A 21,447-nucleotide genomic window follows, 5' to 3' on the forward strand; every position below is an offset into this window, starting at 1 on the left:
CATTTCGCGTTCCTGCAGATAGATCAGACAGCTTCTGTAGAGGCTGCCTGACCCACTCCACTGAATTTTCCCCAGCAGTTTATTCTTTGCAGCAGATTTCAGGCTCTGCATTACATAAGAGATAGGAGCCATTGAGTAAGGTCATGAATGATCTGCCCATGGACTTATCTCCACCTACCTGTCTTTTCCCCATAACCCTAGACTCTCCTACTGTGCAAAACTGCAGTCTTTGGTTCTCTGCCTTTCTATTATTGGGACTGCTTTGATCCTCTAATTTTCAGGTAGACTCTCTTCTTCAGGATTTGCATTCCTGAGTTTGAAGTTATATACTGTTGCATGTGAGAAATGAGTACTGCAGACTGGAACTGTGCTGGGGCCAACAGAAAACTGGTTTCTAAGATGCACGCAGTTCATAGTTTTGGCATGGTTACAGATAGTAACTGTGAGTAATTTCAGAATTTGCACTAGAGGCATGTGTGTCATCCAAATGTAACATAATGAGCTCAAATGAACTAGATGTAACAGGTCAGAGATGAGAGAGGCTATCCCAAATCTATTTTGGATGATCAGCTATTATGATACGGTAGAGGTGAAGAAACCGTCGTGTTAACCTACTGAATCCCACTGCGAAAATCATCACAGTGAGCCTCCTGTAACTCCACTTATGTACAAGTACAACAGACAGCAAATATAGGAAAGGTGTAGAAAGCAGTTCCACCTTTCCTACCTCAGTAAAATATTCAATTCTCACAGCCAAGTGAGATTATGGAGAATCCTGCTCTCAGGAGGCTAAAGAAATGTGGCATGTCTCTGTTGATCCTTACCAATATTTGTCAATGCACTGTGGAAAGCAATCTATCTAGAGGTGTAATGGCTTAGTATGGTAAAGGCCCTGCAATGACTGCTGGGAACTGGAGAAAGTTGAAACATTGCTTAGCACATCCCAGAAACCAGTCGACTCTTTCTATGCTTCTTGCTGCTTCAGTAAAGCAGGTAGCATGAAACAATGATACATTCTCTTTTCTGCCCTCTCCCATTGGCTAAAAGCCTAAAATCATATATTAAAGGTATGAAAGACAGCTGCTATCCTGCTGTTATCAGACTTTTGAATGAGCCTCTTGTACGATAAGATGAACTCCTGATCTCACAACTGACCTTGTTATGATCTTGCACTTTATTGTTTACCTGGACTGCACTCTCTCTGTGGATATTACTCTTTAGTCTGCATTGCTATACCTTCTTCTACCTCAGTGCATTACGTATTGATCTGATCTGTATGAACAATATGCGAGATATGCTTTCACTGTATCTTTGTACACTCGACAATCATCAACCAATACCAATGCTAGTTTTTCTGACACTCCATCAGTTGCCAACAAATTGTTTCTTTCCCCTTCTCCACCCAGTATATCTGCCAATCATCCACACAATCTTCCTATTGGTTCTCCTCCTCCCCACTGATCCACTCTGCCCTCCTCACTTCCATCACTCGATTCCATGCTTCACTTCCTCTTCTGTAAGATTCCCTCATCTTTATCCCTTTGTTGCCTCCACTTATTACCTCCCATCTTGTATCAGTAGTTCCATTCTTCCCTCCTCCATCTACCTATCTCCATTTCTCACCTAGATCTACCTATCATTTGGTAACTGTTTCTCCACCTCTTCCTTCCATCTTCTTAAACAAGCTATCTCCCTTTTCAGTCCAAATGAAGATTTGACATTACATATTAACAGTCCTTTTCCCTACAGAGCTGTTGTCTGACACAATGAGTTCCTCCAGCATCACCTGTGTTGTAAACTCCCGTGCATTGTCCCAACATCCCTGTTATTAGTGCTCTGATTATACACAATGATTTTAGTAAATGGGCTAGTTTTTTCCAAAAACCCTTCTTCCATAACAGTGCTGCACACCAAGATCCATCTGTGAAAAGAGAAGTGCACACAGATTTATCATGGATGTCCAGTTCCTAAACCCCATCCAGAAGGCCTTAAAGCTCTCTACTTCTTTCTACACAACAGACTGGACATCCATTGTGAAAGTGAGGCAGTCAGGGTCAGAGAGTTGAAAGTTTGTGAGGAGATCAAGAGGCCAGGGAATCGAAAGTCAAAGTATACATGAATTCATTATAGAATGATTCAATTCAATTCAATTCACACTTAGTTGTCATTCAACCAACGATGAATACAGCCAAATGAACAGTGTTACTCCAGGGTCAAGGTGTAAAACAGAGTACCAACAGTCACACTCAGCACAAAGCAGACAAAGCACATACAAGATAGCAAGAAGAAGTGGTATCACAATCATGCAATTGAAAAGTCTAAACTCATGCCATCGATTTACAGTCAACCACAATGGAGCTAGTCTTCTACCGAGTGAACACCGGGGGAACAGCACTGACACCAGCCTCTATGCTGTGCCACACCACGCCCCTCGCCTCACCCCTGGCGGAGCGCACCTACTCTGATGCCTGTCTCAGGAAACACCACAGTTTGAGGCCTGGACCTCTCTGAGCGAGCACTGGCGGGGGGGGTACCAACTCCAACACGGACCCTGCAGTGAAGGGCACTGGCTCAGAATGCCTCTGTCCTGGCGAGACAGGAAAACAGGCAACGCCTCTGCTTTGGGGCTCTGAGTCCGTAGCACCGGAGCTTGTCTTCAGCTGAGCGAACACAGGGGGCAATATGAACTGCAGCCTGGACACTGTGCCACGTCGCCCCAGGTAGATCGCATCAGCTTCAACACCTCTCTTCTGGCGGCTATTGACAGGTGACAGCATCTCTACAACCGAGACCATGCAGCTCCCTACCATCCACCCCTGCTCTTAGCCAATAAATCAATGAATTGACCTTGCAGCATTCTATACTAACAATGTCCAAAAGGGTCATGCAATCACAAGAAAAGCGATCAAGATGCTCACTCGCTATCAGACTGTAAGCCTCCACTGACTCAAGCAGCAGTACATTGCAGATCTCCTTCATTTTCTCCACCAGTGAACAACTAGCTGATGTTGTAGACCTGCAGTACTCTAAGTTTTTACTGTATAGCAGGGTTTTGCGATCATTAAAAATATATTTAAATAGGGTAGTAGCTCCGCTTGTTGACCCCATTGAAGAGGCTGTGACTGAGCAGGCTGTCATCTTACCAGAAGGAGCAAAGCCCTTGCAGCTCAAGTTCATTGTAGGAGTTAATTTTCGTTGGCTTCTGAGATGAGGAGAGGTAATTTAATATTCCCACCTATTGTCTCTTAGAAGTTTACAGCTGGAGAATTCTGGAACTTCTGCACACTCCTGAAAGTTCTCACATAGTGATTTAGTTCTTGAACCAACCTGCACATCGGTCATCACCAGCTCTGTGTAGTGACATCACACACAAAATACTAGAGGAACTCAGCAGGTCAGGCAGCATGCATAGAAATGAAAAGGACAGAGAAGGAAGAGGAAAGACACCAGAATAAAAAAAGTTGGGGGGAGGGGAAAGGAGGCTTGATGGAAGGTGATAAGTGAAGCTAGGTTGATGGGAAGGGTCAAGGGCTTGAGAAGAAGGAATCTAATAGGAGAGGAGAGTAGACCTTGGGAGAAAGGGAAAGAGGAGGGCAGCTAGGGGGAAGTGTTAGGCAGATGAGAGAGGTAAAAGATCAGAGTGGGGAATAGAGGAAGGGGGAGAGGAATTTTTTTTTTACCAGATGCAGGAATCAATATTTATACCATTAAGTTGGAGGCTACCCAGACAGAATAAAAGGTGTAGCTCCTCCACCCTGAGGGTGGCCTTATCTTGGCACGAGGACCAACATGTCAGAATGGGAATTAAAACGTCTGGCAGACAGGAATTTGCACTGGTGGCAGATGGAGTGCAGGTGCTCAATGAAGCTGTCCCCCAATTTAAGACAAGTCTTACCAATGTAGAGGAAGAGCATCAGGAGCGCTGGGCAATAATTCTTTCACTCTTTAAGGTGGCAGGAAGATGGGATGAGGAGGATATTCAGGAAATGAATGAGATGTCGGGCAGGGCAGCATGAATGGTGAAAGAATGGACCTCCCCCTCAGCTTTTTGCATGGATCACTCCCTGCATGATACCCTTGTCCATTCTTCCTCCCCACTATTTTCCTTCTCAGCACTTAATCCTGCTAATGGCCAAAGTGGTACACGTGCCTATTCACCTCCTTTCAGAGCACCAGCCAGTCCTTCCAAGTGAGGCAACACTACGAATTTGCTGGGGTTGTCCATTGAGTCCAGTGCTCCCAATGCAGCCTCCTCTACATTGGTGAGAGGCATCATAAACTGAGGGACCACTTCGTCGAGCTCCTCCACTTTATTGCCAAGAGCCCAGTTAACTTTTCTGGAACATGACTGTGGTTAAAAGTGGTGACAATGTTTGGCAGTACAAGGCTATATGACAAAACAACAGAGCAGCGGGGTTAATATACTGAAAGATTTGAATATCTTGCACCGGAAAATCAAATGTCAGATCATGTTCATGTTTTAACTTTTTGACTGGTGTGACCAAAAACATTTAATTTGTTACACAGTCGAGTGCAACCTGCTAAGCTTGGTGATAAGTCCTCTGAGGACATAGTTAAAGTCTTAAAGGACTACTATTCATCATAAACCTTTGATTATTGCTCAGAGGTTTAGATTTCAGAAAAGGAATCAAGAAGAAGGTGAGTCTATTTTTCACAGTTTTTGACGGAACAGAAGCAATTATCTGAACACTGAAATTTTGGGAAGCCACTGAAAGGCACATTGTGTGATAGGCTCAGTTGAGGTCTGTGTAGTGAGACAATTCAGAAAGATTTGCTTACAAAAAAATAACATTACAGAAGGCAATTGAGATTAGTACATTTATGGAGATGGCAGCTAAAAAAGCATAGCTATTAAGTGCATCTTTCCAAGTTCCTTAAGTTTCTGCTGACTTGAAGAAAAAGACACCTATTGGAAATCAACATTACCATTGTGTGCCAAGTTGGACATTCAACAAAAGAATGTTATTATAAGGATTTAGATTGCCGATACGGTAACAGATAGGGACATAGTGAAAATGCCCATGAAAGGAAAACATCACTGTCAGTCAAAAACATTGTAAGCAAGAAAAATGGCTTTTGGAAAAACAAAAAGAAACATGTGAACAAGACGGATCACACTGATTTGGACTGAGTAACTCTCACTCTGTGGTTGAAGAAGCTTTGCAATGTTTCAGGACACAAGGATGGCTATTGGTTGACCCCCCACAGTGAACATGCAGATGGACACAGGTGCTGCAGTATCTTTGGTGTCAGAGACAGTCTACAATGAGAAATTAAGCATATCACCCTAGACGGGGCAAGGTTGACTTTAAAGACTTACACTGCTGAGGTTGTTCCAGTGAGGGTATTAGTATGTGTTACAGTAGAGGTTAACAAACAGAGAAAGAAGTTTCCACTATACATTATCAAAGGTAGTTATCCCATGTTTCTGGGCCTCTCCTTGTTGAAGCAGCTCAAATTCAACTGTTGCAAAGTGCATAATAGGTGGAAGCACAGGTCTATAAGATATATTGAAGAAACATGCAGAAGTATTCAACAGAGAGCTGGGCAATATGAAAGGAACCACTATTAAGCTGGCTGTTAAGCCCAACACAACAACAAAGTGCCTGAAAACAAGATCTGTTCCATATGGCATCAAACCAAAGGTAGAGGCTGAATTGGAAAGACTGGTCCAGGGTAAGGTACTGAAATGTGTGTGGTTCCTATCCTCAAAAAGGGATGGATCTTAAGGCTTTATGGTGACTTCACGTAACCTAGTTCTTATGGCTGAACAATACCATCTGCCCCTCATTGAAGACTTTTTTGCAGGATTGGCTAGAGAACAGGCATTTAGCAAGGTTGACTTGTGTCAAGCATACTTGCAGGTCCATATGGAACCAGAGTCACAAGAACTGTTGATCATGTTGATAGACAGTAGGCTTCCATTTGGCATCACCTCAGCCCCTGCACCTTCTTAGCGAGCAATGGATCAGATTCTGAGCGGTTTGACGGGGTGCAATACTATTTGAGTGACTTACTCATTACTGGGAAAATGAGCATGAGCACCTACAAAACTTGGATGTTACTTTATAAAGATGCATGGGATAAAGTTCAAAAAGTTCAAAGTAAAATTTGTTATCAGAGTACACACATGTTACCACATAGAACCATGAGATTTTTTTCCTGCGGGCATACTTTGCCAATTTATAGAACAGTAACTGAAAACAGGATCAACAACCAACAAACTGTGCAAATACAGATATAAATAAGTAGCAATAAATAATGTGTATGAAGTAACAAGATAAAGGGTCCTTAAAGTGAGTCCATCAGTTGTGGGAACACCGGAAATAGAATGAATGTAGTTATCCCCTTTAGGTCAGAATGTGGGCTTGTGGTCCAAATGGCCAAGTGTGACTTCTTTCAGCCTTCAATTAAATATTTGGGCCATGTGATTGACAACTCAGAGCTTCACAAGGCACCATCGAACATGAAAGTGTTACGAACCCTGTAACTGGGTCATTTACCAGCAAAGATAGAGAGGTCCGTTGAAGTCTGATGGTACTATTTTTAACAGTATTTATTGATAAAAAAATACACAGAAATAATATCAATGCAAACATACAGATAATATACGTCGTTAATACTAAATCTAAAAGTGCAGGTATAATAATAATCAATAAGAAATAAACTCTATCGTTGTCTAGGGGATAATGTATTGCCCGATGGAAATATAAAAGTCACTCAGTTCATTCAGGCTGCAGCATTTTGGTTGGAGAGAGAGACAGATTTTTGAAACTTGCCAGCTTTTCCTTTCATCCGATCTTGATCCGTATTCGTCCTTTAGCGAGGCCGTTCCGTGGAAGACTTGTCATCCGGGCAAGGATGGACACACACAAGTCCCCATCAGTCTCATACTTTTCTCCTGTTGCGTCTAAAAGGGTTGTTCCCCAGACCCTCTTTTATCCTCACTCACGGGATCTCAATCAGCCCACTCTGGTCATTCCCTGAGGGCTTCAATGAATAGTACAGTACTCAATACACATTTCCGTCTCCAAGAGACAATGACCATTATCCGTGGCTTTGTCTTGCTGAGGGGCCAGGACACATTCCAAAAACCTTTAGGATTCTCTCTCATTTCCTGGGTCCCAGACCCGAATTAATAGCAATCTTATGATTCTCAAAAAGGAGGGGGCTACTTTGTATCATTCAGCCACTCAGAGTTGTGGCACATTCGTTACAAAAGCAATTGTGGAGGCTCCATCACCACAGAATGCACTGTAAGTCTTTCTTAGGACTACTAACATACTACACAAAGTTTGTTCCTAACCTAACCAGCATGCTGAAACCACTTCATGACCCTTTAAATAAATCAACACACTAGCAGTGGACAGATTGCTGTGAAGAGGCTTTTAAAAAGGCCAAAAGAGCTTCGTCACAATCTGAAGCACTCACACACTTCAACCTGTCATCGCCCATACAGCTGGCCTGTGATGCATCACCCTATGGTGTGGGGGCAGTTATCTCACACATCGTGCCATTGGGAAAGAGCCTCCATTCACCTTTGCATCAAGAATATTAAGCAAGGCAGAAAGCCAGTATGCTGAGCTTGATTGCCTTTGGAGTTAAGAAATTCCATCAATTCAGCTTTGGTTGATGATTTACACTACTGACAGATCATTGCCCCTTGACATTTGATTGTTAGTCCACACGTGGGCATTCCTTTCCTGGCTGCTAGTCGAATGCGATGTTGGGCTCTGTACGAACCATGCATCAGTATGATATAAAGTACAGGAGGACCAAGCACCATTCAAATGCTGATTGACTATACAGAGTTCCCTTAGCTTTTACAGCTCCAGAGTCCTCCCTGAGAGAGATCTTTTAATTCAAGATCCAATAACTGCGGCACACACCTACTGATCCTGTTCTACATAAAGCGGCGGACATAGCAACTCATGAGTGGAAAGGAGAAACAACCATAGAATGGAAACCTTACCAGGCTCAATGGAAGGAGCTCACAATCTAAGCAGGGTGTTCATTATGGGCTACTGCGTTGTCACTCCTCCATCGCTAATAAAGAAAGTGCTTGATGAGCTATACGAGCCAAAACATGCCCACATTGTCAGCGAGTGAGAATTGTTCCTCATCTTACTCCTTTGCATTCAGGGGAATGGCAGAGCACTCACATCGATTCTGTAAGACCTGTAGAAGACCATATGCCCTTGGTTGTATTGGAAACATACAGAAATGGCCCAAAATTGCCACCATAAAACCACAGATATAGGAGCAGAATTAGGCTATTTGGCCCATCAGATCTACTCCTCCATTTCATCATGGATGATCCAATTTTCTTCTCAGGCCCAATCTCTTTCCATCTCCACGTACCTCTTCATGCTCTGACCAATCAAGAATCTATCAACTCTGCCTGAAATATACACAAAGACTTGGCATGTACAGCTACCTTTAGCAAAGAATTCTATAGATTTACCACTCTCCGGCTAAAGAAATTCCTCATCTCTATTCTAAAAGGACTCCCCTCCATTCTGAGGCTGTGTCGTCTGGTCTTTGATTGTCCCACCATAGGAACTACCTCTCCACATTCACACTATCAAGCAGAGAGATGTGCCAAACTGAAGCTCAACCTGGGTCTGTGTCATAGACAGTGGAAATTAGTAACCACCGCATCTGGAGAAGGCATGTTGATCAGCTGGTGCACGCTTCCAAGGTTACCGAAAACCAACACAAACTGACCAATCCAGATCCCATTGTAGAAATGGGACAAGATTCTGAGACAATGATTGCAGGACCTCGGTTACAATCAATCGACATAGCCAGTGCTCCTCCATAACCTGTGTTTTCTGACCTGGCCACTACTGACAATGCAGTATTTAAGCCATGCACCACAAAGAGATAAATTGACATTGGCATCATCCGAAGGTTGTCAGTACGCTCACAAGAACAGGTGGCCTCCAGACAGATTGAATATCTAGTGACTAAACTTCAGCGGGTTGGGCAGAATAATCCCAAGGGTTATTTCTATGAATTGAGGCAGCTAATCTCTCCCCAGTTAAGAAAAAAATTATTATTTGTTGTTGTTTGTATTTGATAATTACTCCATCGAAGGAAAATTGTTCATCAACTGGTGTGTGTATGGAAAGGGGGAGAGGCCTTGAAAATAAAGGGGAAGGATATGCTATGTACTTATATATATATGTTGATCTTCACGGGTTTCTGTCAAGTTTCCCTGTGTGTTACATTCTGAACATAGTGTCAGAGGGCATTCTAAATAGATGAATTACAAGGAAAATAAACCACATGTTTTATTTCTCACCCCTTCGTCTCTTGTATGCGTGTTATTTACGCCCACCCAGCTTCTCAGTACTGCAAGCACGACACTGTGACTGTCTACTTGCAACACTTTGTTGCCATCCACACTGTTTTCTCTGCGTTGTTGTTAATTTTATACTTGGCTGTTCACTCATCAGTCCTTTATCAACAGATTAATTTTCTGAAGAAGGGTCGGCCAGAAAAGTTGACTGTTTATTCATTTCCGTAGATGCTGCCTGACCTGATGAATTCTTCCAGAATTTTGTGTATGTTGCTTCGGATTTCCAGCATCTTCAGACTTTATCATGTTTATAATATGCTGAAGCCTTTGTACAAGTCCCCAAGGCACAGTGCAGGTCATATTCCGATTGGATTAGATACAATTACTGCTGCACATACTATTTATCTGCTATCTGAAAACCAATTTACTACCAATATCATCAGGGTGATTTCATTACAAGCTACAAAACTCTTAGCAGGCTCAACAGGATAAAAATAAATCAGGTCACTATGCTTAGAAATGAGAGACTGCAGATGCTGGAAATCCAAAGTAACACACACAAAATACTGGAGGAGCGCAGCAGGTCAGGCAGTATCTATGGAAATGAATAAACAGTGGATGTTTATTCCAGGAGCCAAGATCCTCCCTCAGGACTGAGAAGGAAGGGGGAAGGTGATAGGTGAAGCCAGGTGGATGGGAAAGAATAAGAACTGGAGAAGCAATAATCCTATGAATGGACCAAAGGGAAAAAGGAGGAGGAGGGGTATGAGGGGGAAACGATAGGCAGATGAGAAGAGGTAAAAGGTCAGAGTGAGGAATAGAGGGGGGGAGGGGAAATAGATTTTTTTCACCAGGAGTATTTGAAATTCATACCATCAGGTACCCAGATGGAATATAAGGTGTTGCTCCTCGACAATGAAGGTAACCTCATATTGGCACAAGAGGAGGCCAAGGATCGACATGTTAGAAAGGGAATAGAAATCAGAATTAAAACGCCTGGCTGCTGGGAAGTCCCATTTGAGGCCAGTGGTGCAGAGGTGTTTGATGAAGTGATCCCTATCTGCCTATTACTTTTCCTTGGGTTCCCTCCTCCTCACCTTTATCCTGTTGGCTTCACCTACCACCTTTCAGCTACCCTCTGTCTCCTCCCCCAACCGTTTTATTCTGCCATCTTCCCCCTTCCTTCTCAGTCCTGCAGAAGGGTCTCAGCCTGAAACATCGACTGTTTACTCTTTTCCATAGATGCTGCCTGACCTGCAGAGCTCCTCCAGCATTTTGTGTGTGTTACTATGCTTAAAGGCAGGCTGTATCTCTTAAAGAGGAGGTGCACTGTGGCTGGATTTGCATGGTAGGAGCCATTTCAAAATTCATTGCAGTCGATTTGGTGGTCATTAGAAGGCTACCAGATCTCATAGAACAGCTCCTCACTGCCACCTCAGTAGCAGCACCATCCACTGTGACAGGCTGAACACTAACGTAATATAGCCCAATAAATAACTGAGTTGAAATGTCAGGAAAGTAATAAAATAATTTTGAGGGCTGGGAGTGCCAGAATTTTTTTCCGCAAGATCCTAGCGCCAGTCGTGTTTCCACCCACCAGAAAGTGTGTTTCAAATGTGACTACCTGTGTGGGATGATACTGTATCTGGTAACAAGAGTGACCCAGCTACTATTGGAGGGTCTTGCAGGACTAACAGTAACGCAATGGCACAGATGCTTGTATAGGTTTTATCCTGATTTCAGACATGGACAGAGAGGAGTCTGCACAAGCTTTCTGTTATCAGGTGAGTTTCCCCCAAGTGCTCTGGTTTTCTTCCACTTCCGAAAGATTTACAAATGTGTCATCTGATTGGCTGCTGTCAATTACCCAAGTGTAGGTGGATGCTTGGAGAATCCAACTTGTGTTGATGGGCATGTGAATGAGAACAGATAACAGGGAAAATGGAAGGGCACGGTTGGGGAAGGGGGGAATGGGATCTCTCTCAATACTTGCATGGATGATGCTCTCAATGTCCTCAATCAGTGTTCTGAGAAAATATGAGAAGTGTATATGAATTTTTATAGTTACTTAAATTTAGTTATTTCAGTTGCCTGATAGTAGACTGTCTTCAAGAGTTATACAAACACACAGTTGGAGGGAGAGAGTATTGAAGGGGTTGGTAAATATTGATACTGAGGAATCTGCATGGAAATTACTGATTTGAAATAATCCCTACAAAAACAGGCAGATCCGCACTATGAAGAACTGAAAATTCCATGGCAGAGCTTTGCCAAAAAAGAAAAGCATATTTGCACACCTTGAAGCTGCACTGCTACAGGTCAGGGTATCAGAGGTTAGAGTTCAATTCTGGCATCCTCTGTAAGCAAGCTTGTACGTATCTTCCCATGTGTGCATGGAGCTCCTCTGGGTGTTCAGAATTTCTCCCACTTTCCAATGGCATACTCGAGAGTAAGATAATAGCCTGTTGTAAGTTGTCCTATGATTAGACTAGGGTTAAATCAGCAGGTTGTTGGGCGGCCCAGCTCGAAGGGCCCGAAGGGCCTGTTCTGTGTTGTACTGTAGCTCAATAAATAAATAAAAATCAAACTCACTCCTTGTCTCTTCCTGTCTTGTCACAAAAATACATGGATATATACCTTGCAAGCTGGGGGGAATAAGGATACTAATTGGACGGCTCATGGCAGTGACACTTCCATCCTGAGAACTTCTTATATGGAAAAGTAAAACTCAAGTTTGTGCGTTTCTATAATTCTATGAAAGTCACGACGCAGCATCTGCTGCACTGTGGCTGATTCCATCTCACCATCAAACACTTGAATCTAGTTATTTGCTGGATTTGAATCTACTTTCTGATATTTACTGTTTTTTTATTACCTACTGGTATATTCTCCTTTATCAGCACAAATCCATCTCATGCTCCAAACCTGTGTACATTGACCTGACGAATTTAAGGCAGATATGTCACCAAATGCAATCTTCTCCAATCCTCTCCACATGGTGTTTGATTGACATTTGTGTTTTTTTTTCTCTCTGCTTTGAGTTGCTATTCCACTGCTACAGCACAACCTCTCAGCAAGAGGGGTCTGGAAGAACAGAAGCAAAAAGGATGGCAGCGTCCAGAAAATACACATTAAGCTTTCTCCTTATTATAACCCAGGTTATTACAAAGGGGATTCCCTCTCCAAATTGCACTGGTTCATTCTTCCAGCACTGACACGCATTCCCCTTCCATAGGCACTTTTCCATTTGGTCATTAGAATTGTAACACCTACCCTTTTACCTCATACCTTTCACAAACTCTTTAAAGCACCAATTTCATTCAATTGATTGTACTGCATTTAACACACATCATATGATTTCTACATTGAAGGGAGCAAATAAAGATTGGGTCACTATAAAACCCATCCATTCACTCCACAAATGTGATTAAACATCCGGTTGCCTGTCATTTCAAACCTGCATCACACATCCACTCTGAGCTCTACATCCTTATTTTTCTACACTTTTCCAATGAAGGCCAATTCACACTTAAGGAACAGCATCTCATATTGCGACTAGGCACATGACAATATTCTGGACTCAACTCTTATTTCAGGACATTCAAGAAATCATAACCTGTGCTTTTTGTTTTTTTCACAAAATTTGCAATATTTTCCTTTGGTAATTATTCCAGATACAGTGAATTTTTAACAATAATGTGTCAGCTGATGAGTTGGAGCTGGAGGTGAAACACTTGACCCATATCAAGTTGTCCAAAGTACAAAAGGAAAAATCAGAGATCACAGTCCATTTAAATGAAGTTTATTGTCATATAACTATATGCACGTATACCACCAACTGAGATAATGTTTCTCGGGACTAGGCTATAAAGCACAGTAGTACAAATAACACACATATGACACAGAATAACTTAATGAAAGTAAAAATTAAATCTAAAGTGAATTACACATAGATAAACAAAATACATTAATATTGTAGAGCACAGTACAATTATCCAGTGACACTTTGAATGTGATGCGGCAGGGAGTTCAGAAGCCTATAGGCCTGTGGGAAGAAGCTGTTTCCCATCCTGACCGTTCTTGTCTCTATGCATCAGAGTCTCCTGTCTGGTGGTAGAATGTCAAAGAGGATGCTGGATGGATGTATAGAATCGTTGATAAATCTAAGGACCCTGCATACTCAGTGCTCCTGATAAATGTTAGTGGATGATAGGGAAAGCCCTATGATCCGCTCAGCTATTCTCTCAGTCCTTTGTAGGGACTTCCAGTCCAATGCTCCCACATCGGATGGAGAGGCAACTTGTCAGGACCCTCTCAGTGGTGCTCCTGTAAAATTCAGTTAAGATGTGGTGGGGCATGTGGAGCCTTGCTTTTCTCAATGACCTCAGGACGTGGAGACACTGCTGTGCTTTCTTATTCTGGGAGGGGACACTGAGGGACTTGCTGAGGTAATCTGTTATGTGAACTCTCAGGAACTTGGTGTACTTATGTCTCCAGGAAGAGCCACGTATGCGCAGAGGGGGATGGCTCACCTGCATCTTCCACAATCATTTCCCTGGTCTTCTCTACATTCAGATTTAAGTTGTTCTTCACACACCAATCCACTAGCCACTCTACTTCCTCTCTATACTCGGTCTCATCATCGTCCTTGATAAGGCCAATAACTGTTCTGTCATCCACATACTTGATGACATGGTTTGAGCTAAATCCTGTGGCACAGTCATGCATCAGCAATGTGAACAGTGGCAGGCTGAGCACACAGTGCTGGAGAGTGCCAGAGCTCGGCATAATGTTGCTCGGCGATGTTGCTGTCCACACGGACTGACTGTGGCTGTTATGTTAAGAAGTCCAGGATCTAGAGAGAGGCCTTGAGACCCAGTGAAGACAGTGTCCCCACCAGTTTCTAGGGCATGATGGTGCTAAACTCCAAGCTGAAGTCTATAACAGCAGCCTGGCAAAGGAGACCCCATTTTCCAGGTGGAGCAGGACAAACTGGAGGGCAGAGACTATGGCATCATAAGCGGATCAATTCAAAGTAAAATTTATTATTGGAGTACATGCATATCACCACGTACAACTCGGAGACTCTTACTCAGTGAATCAACAGAATAGTAACTGTCAACAGGATCACTAAAACAGCAAGGGCATAGGTGAGAACAAAATGTTGAAATAAATAAAATAGCAATAAATAATGAGAGTATGAAACAAGATGAAGATATAATGATCCTCTTTTATTCAAGAGCCTGATGGTTGAGGGGCAGTAACTGTTATTGAACCTCGTGTTGCAGGTCCTGAGGCACTTGTACCTTCTGTCTGATGCCTGCAGTGAGACGAGAGCATGGCCTGGGTAGTGGGGATTTTTGATGATAGATGCTGCTTTCCTACGACAGGGTTTCATGTAGATGTGCTCAGTGGTCGGGAAGGCTTTACCCATGATGTACTGCACCAAATCCACTACATTTTCTGTTCAAATGTTCCCATACCATACTGTAATGCAGTCAATAATATACTTTCCACTGCACATCTATAGATGTTTATCAGTTTTGATGTCATGCTGAACCTCCGCAGCCTTCTAAGGAAGTAGAGGCTCTGTCGTGCTTTCTTCACAATTACATTTATATGATGGGTCTAGGACAGGTCCATGGAGATAGTGACACCCAAGAATTTAAAGTTACTGACCCTCTCCACCTCCGATCCTCTGTTGAGGGCTGGTTCATGGACCGCTGGATTCCTTCCCCGGAAGTCTACAATTAGCTCCTACGTCTTACTGACATTGAGTGAGAAGTTGTTGCTATGTCAAATGATCAATCCCCCTCTATCTCTGAATCACTCCTATTTCTGAAATGGCCCACAACAGCAAACTTGAATATGGTGTTGGAGCTGTACTTAGCCTCACAGTCATAGATATAAAACAAGTAGAGAGGGAGCTAAGCACACAGCCTTTTGGTGCACCTGTGCTAACAGAGATTGTGGAGGAGGTGTTTTGCCAATTCAAACTGACTGGTGTCTCCGGGATCCAATTGCATGAGGGGAAACTGAGGCCCAGGGGTATTGATTTGAATGATAAGCAAACTGGAAAGGGTCCAATGTAGCTGAGAGAAAGGCTTTCATGCACACCATGACCAGCTACTCAAAGCATTTCATAATGGGTGACGTGAATGCCACAGGATGATAGTCATTTAGGCAGGTACTGCCATCTCCTTTGGCACTGGATTGATAGTTACTGCCTTGAAAACCTAGAGGACAATGGACTGTTCCAAAGAGATCACGAGTGAATCTGCAGATGCTGGAAATAAATAAAAACACAAAATGCTGGCAGAACTCAGCAGGCCAGACAGCATCTATGGGTGGAGGTAGTGATGATGTTTTGGGCCGAAACCCTTCATCAGGAGTGAAGTAACATGGGATGGTCGAAGTGGGATAAGAAGTGGGGGGAGGGATAAAGTAGGGAGCTAGGAAGTGATAGGCTAAAGAGAAATGGGCTAGGAGGAAGGTGGAGAATTAAAAGAGAAATAAAAGAGAAAGAAAGGTAAGACTGGGGGAGATTATAGTGAGGGGGGAAAAAGAGTGAGAAAGAGAACCAGACTAAAATAATAGATAGGGATGGGGTTAAGGGGAGGGCAGGGGTATCAATGGAGGTCTGTGAGTTGGATGTTCATGCCGGCAGGTAGGAGGTTACCTAGGCGGGAGATAAGTTATTGCTCCATCGACCTGCGTGTGGCCTCATCTTAACGGTAGAGGAGGTCATGGACAGACATGTCGGAGTGGGAGTGGTCTGTGGAATTGAAGTGTGTGGCCACAGGGAGATCTCGCCACTGCTGGAGGACTGAGCGCCAGTGTTCAGCAAAATGGTCTCCCAGTCTGCAGCGGGTCTCCCCAATGTATAAATGGCCACATCAGGATGCCCAATTAATAAATGGCAAGCGGAAGAAGTTCTACACCTGCCCCCGCACTTCTTCCCTCACCATCATCCCAGGCCCCAGACAGTTCTTCCAGGTGAGGCACCACCTCACCTGCGAGTCAACTGGGGTGATGTACTGTATCCAGTGCTCCCGATGTGGCCATTTATGCATTGGGGAGACCCACCGCAGACTGGGAGACCGTTTCGCCGAACACCGGCGCTCAGTCCTCCAGCAGTGCTGGGATCTCCCTGTGGCCTCCCGATGTGGCCATTTATACATTGGGGAGACCCGCCACAGATTGGGAGACCATTTCGCCGAACACCAGCGCTCAGTCCTCCAGCAGTGGTGGGATCTCCCTGTGGCCACACACTTCAATTCCACAGACCACTCCCACTCCGGTATGTCTGTCCATGGCCTCTTCTACCGTCAAGATGAGGCCACACGCAGGTTGATGGAGCAATAACTTATCTCCCACCTAGGTAGCCTCCTATCTGCCGGCATGAACATCCAACTTACAGACCTCCGTTGGTACCCCTGCCCTCCCCTTACCCCCATCCCTGTCTATTATTTTAGTCTGGTTCTCTTTCTCTCTCTTTTTCCCCCCTCACTCTAATCTCCTCCCAGCCTTACCTTTCTTTCTCTTTTATTTCCCATAATTCACCACCCTCCCCCAGCCCATTTCCCTCCAGCCTATCACTTCCCAGCTCTCTACTTTATCCCTCCCCCCACTTCTTATCCCCCCTTGACCATCCCATGTTACTTCACTCCTGATGAAGGGTTTCGGCCCAAAATGTTGTCATTACCCTCTCCCATAGATACTGTCTGGCCTGCTGAGTTCTGCCAGCGTTTTGTGTTTTTGTTCCAAAGAGATGTTGAATATATCCTTCAGCTCTTCAGTTAGCTGGGCTGCACAGTCTTTCAGAACCAAACCTGGTATATTATTGGGTCCCACAACTTTGCAACAGGTGATCATGGCCAAGGTCTTCCTCACCTCAGCTTCAGCCAGATGGAGTGTCTGCTCCCCTGGGGAGAGAAGTGTCTTCTTTGCCAGCACTTGGTCTGTGCATCAAACTGGGTGTAAAAAGCATTCTGCCAGTCAGGGAGTGAGGTGTCCTGTTCACTGACATGCAGGGTAGACTTCCAGTCTGTAATCCTCTGAATTCCCTGCCGCACGTGCCTCAGTTTACAACAGGAAACAGGAAACTGTCAAAAGGGCAATGTTATGATAGTCATGGGAGATTTCAACATGCTGGTCCATTGGGAAAATCAGGTTCATAATAGATCTCAAGACAGCAAGTTTGTTGAATGTCTATGAGATGGCTTTTTAGAACAGTTTGTTGTTGAGCACACTAGGGGATCAGCTATACTGGATTATGTGTTATGTAATGAACCAGAGATGATTAGGGAGCCAAAGACCAAATAATATGTTTCACAATATGTTTGAAATTTGATAGGGAGGAAGCAAAGTCTGACGTAGCAGTATTTCAGTGGAGTAAAGGAAATTTCAGTGGTATGACAGAGGAGTTGGCCAATGCAAATTGGAAGGACATGCTGGCAGAGGTGACAGCAGAGTAGAAATAAATGAAGCAAGTTTCTGGAAAAATGGGGAAGGTGCAGGACAGATACGATTGAAAAATAAATAAATAAATACTCAAATGGCAAAATATTACAACCATGACTTACAAGGGAAGACAAAGCTAAATTAAAAGCAAAAATTAGTGGGAAAACAGAGGATTGAGAAGCTTTTAAACCCCTACAGAGAGCAATTAAAAGAATCATTAGGAGGGAAAAGATTTAATATGAAATCAAGCTAGCAGACAATATGGATTGTAAAAGCTTATCAAGCATGTAAAAAATAAAAGAGAGATGAGAGTGGACATAGGACAATCAAAAAATAAGACCAGAAAAATAATAATGCGGACCAAGGAGATGGATGAAGTATTACAGAGACAGAGTGGTTGCTGCATCTGAATGAGCCTCCAATTTGATTAGTTCCTTCACCATCTCGATTTAAAGAATAGATGAGTAATCAACCACAGTACCTCTCCAATTAAAAACAGACCAAATTCTCCTATGAATGGAGGAGAGTTCCATTATATGCATAATGTACAAATTATGTGCATAAAATTATTGTAGTCACTTCTAGCAATGTGATCACTAAGCATAATGGACAGATGCATCCAATCCTCTCTGCTTGCTAGATATGATACCTTTCAGATAATAACAGAGCTTCCTCAATTTTGTGTTAACCCATTTAATGGTAGGAATTGGTTTAGAGGTTTGTCATGCTAAGTTTGACTTTGGCCTCTTTCTGCATAGGGAAACTGTAGAAATCATATCCCTCACCTGAATTGGGTAAATCCAGTCCCTGAGTCTCCACAAACCTGCAAGGTATGATGCTTCCCTTTCTTGAGAAAAAGACTGTGCATTCACTATCTATTTATTGATTGATTAATTGAAATACGGTACTCACGGAATAGGCCTCTCCAGCCCCTTGAGCCATGCCTCCCAGCAATTCCTTGATTTAATCCTAGGCTAATCATCGGACAATTACAATAACCAAATTACCTACTAACTGGTAGGTCCTCATACTGTGGGAGGAAATTGTAGCACCTGAAGGAAATTCACGCAATTATAGGGAGAACATACAAACTCTGTACAGTTAGCGGTGGGAATTGAACTTGAGTCACTGGTACTGTAAAGCATTGTGCTAACCACTATGATCTAGTGCCCCCCATCTTTCTATGCTCCTCATGCCTTTATATACCTCTAGAAAGTCACTCCGCAATCTCCTATGTTTCAAGGCATAAAGAGATAGCCTGCCCAGCTTCTTATAAGCTCAGGCCCTTGAGTTTTGGCAGCATTCATGTAAATTTTATCTGTATTTTTTTCCAGTTTAATTATATCTTTCTTATAACATGGCAACAAAAATTAGATACAGTAGTGATTAGGAGAATAAGTCCTAGACTTAATTGCTTCTACCACCCATAGAGGGACTGGATGAGATTGTTAAATCACCTTTACTCAAACAGAGGTCAACGCAATGACAGAGCTAGTAGAGCCACTGGCTTACAGTTTTGGTGCTGTATTTGCAGAGTCTCTATGCTCTCCCTGTGAACATGTGGATTTGCCTCGCATCCCATGTACATGCATATTCAGACCAGGTAACAAACAAATTAGAAAACTGTTCACCACCCTCCCACCCTTCCACAGCCACATTTCTCCCTGGGGTGTATTACCAACAACGAAAACAATTTCCACGGTTGGTAATAACATGATTGAAGGCCATTATTACCAGACTAAGTAGAACATTGAATCCTATTAGGAGATACCTGTCAATGAAACAGCTTTTATGTAACCACAGAATATTTGAATTTGAATTTATTTAAATCTTACCTCCATCCCACAGGCAATAAAAATCTTTGTTTTATGACTCTGTTGTAATGTACAGACACGTGAATCAATAACACTAATGGCTTGTAGAAAGAGGCTATCCCATCCTGTTGGGATGCAGTACCATTTGCCAGACAGAACCAGCTGAAACAGTTTATGATTGGGGTGACTGGTGTCCCTCGTGATCTTCCAGGCCTTCCATCTGCACCATCTGCTGTAAATGTGCTCAATGATGGCAAGTTCATGTCCACAGATGTGTTTGGCTGTCCGTACCACTCTCTGCAGTGCCCAGCGATCAAGGTTGGTGCAGTTCCCGTACCAGGCAGTGATAGAGCCAGTTAGGATGCTCTCAATGTAGTTCTTGAGGATTTGGAACCTCATACCAGACTTAATATATGCCAAATATAAGTCAAAACAATAAATTGTTTAAAAAGAATTCATGAAGAGACTTCAATGTTATTGTTCCTTTTTATTTTGGCTATTTTTCCTCAAATCCAAGGCTGTGCTCTGTGCCACACAATATAAATCTGAGACTATAGGTCAGGGTTAGACCATGAAGTAATTGACCAAGGTAAGTCATCTCTTTTGTGTAGCTGAGTGGAATAAACAGGGGGGAGTTGCTGGAACTGTGAAGGGAAAATAATGGAAATAATAGTATAGAATTAGAGAAAATGGGTGATTGATGTCAGTATGGGTCAAAGGGCCTATTTTCTTCCTGATGATTCTATCTAATTCTGATAAAAATCATTCTAAACAGAACAGGTAAATTCTGTACATTTTTTCTGGGAACTTCAGTGAGAAATGTATCTTCTAGTTCTTTGGTAGGATTTTTTTATTCTCCACTTTATTTCTTGTATAAAACTTCCACAATAGCATCAACACAGAATATAGATGCATTGAGATATTCAGTCCCATCTGAAAAAAAATATAATTGTCAGTTATTCATGGGAAAAAAAAACACTCAAAGCCCGTTTCTTGTGGAACAATTCTTCTTTAAAGGCCAGCACAGGACACAAATCTATTATTCTTGAAGACCTTGGCCTGCAATTATCTCAAATGCAGTCTGACATTTACTTTATCCTAGAAAGTTATGATCATGGTTGCATTTAGATTCCAATCCTCATGACAGTTCTATTTGCTGCTTCTGATCTCTGCACAGCCCACACTTTGCACCCAAACTCCAAACTGAAGGGAGAAAGCCTCATTTACATTTAGTTCAGCCACAAAGGTAAAGAGAGCACCAAGATCTGTCTGAATCACCAACTCCCCTAATGAGAGTGCTGCTAGAGACTGTGGTCTGCTTTATGTAGACTGCCCTTGCAACGTCCTACCGAGAGCACAAAGAGAAACTCCACGGGACCCATGCATGAAGAACATACCTCCTGCCTTCCTCATTCTTCTCATGCCTCTCATTTAAAGGTAGCAACTCCCAGTAGCTGGAAGAGTGCTCTTGGATAGTGGTATGTCCCCTGAAGAGTTTGAGAGATCATACCTGTGAACTAGGTGCTAAATTTGTATGAATGTGCAATACCAGAAAGGTACACAGCACTGAAGCCAACAATGCCTGAATATTGCAGGACAATAGCCCTCCATATCCCTAACGTCCATGTACCTATCCAAACTTCTCTCAAACATTGAATTCAGCTCTCATGCACCACTTGTGCTGGCAGCTCATTCCACACTCTCAGAGCTCTCTGAGTGAAGCAGTTTCCCCTCATGTTTCCTTTAAACTTCTCCCCTTTCACTCTTAACTCATGACCTATGGTTGTAGTAACACGCAACCTTCATGGAAAAAGCCTGCTTGCATTTACCTGTATATATCCCTCA

Source organism: Hypanus sabinus, chromosome 15, assembly GCF_030144855.1.
Source record: "Hypanus sabinus isolate sHypSab1 chromosome 15, sHypSab1.hap1, whole genome shotgun sequence".
Taxonomy (NCBI): Eukaryota; Metazoa; Chordata; class Chondrichthyes; order Myliobatiformes; family Dasyatidae; genus Hypanus; species Hypanus sabinus.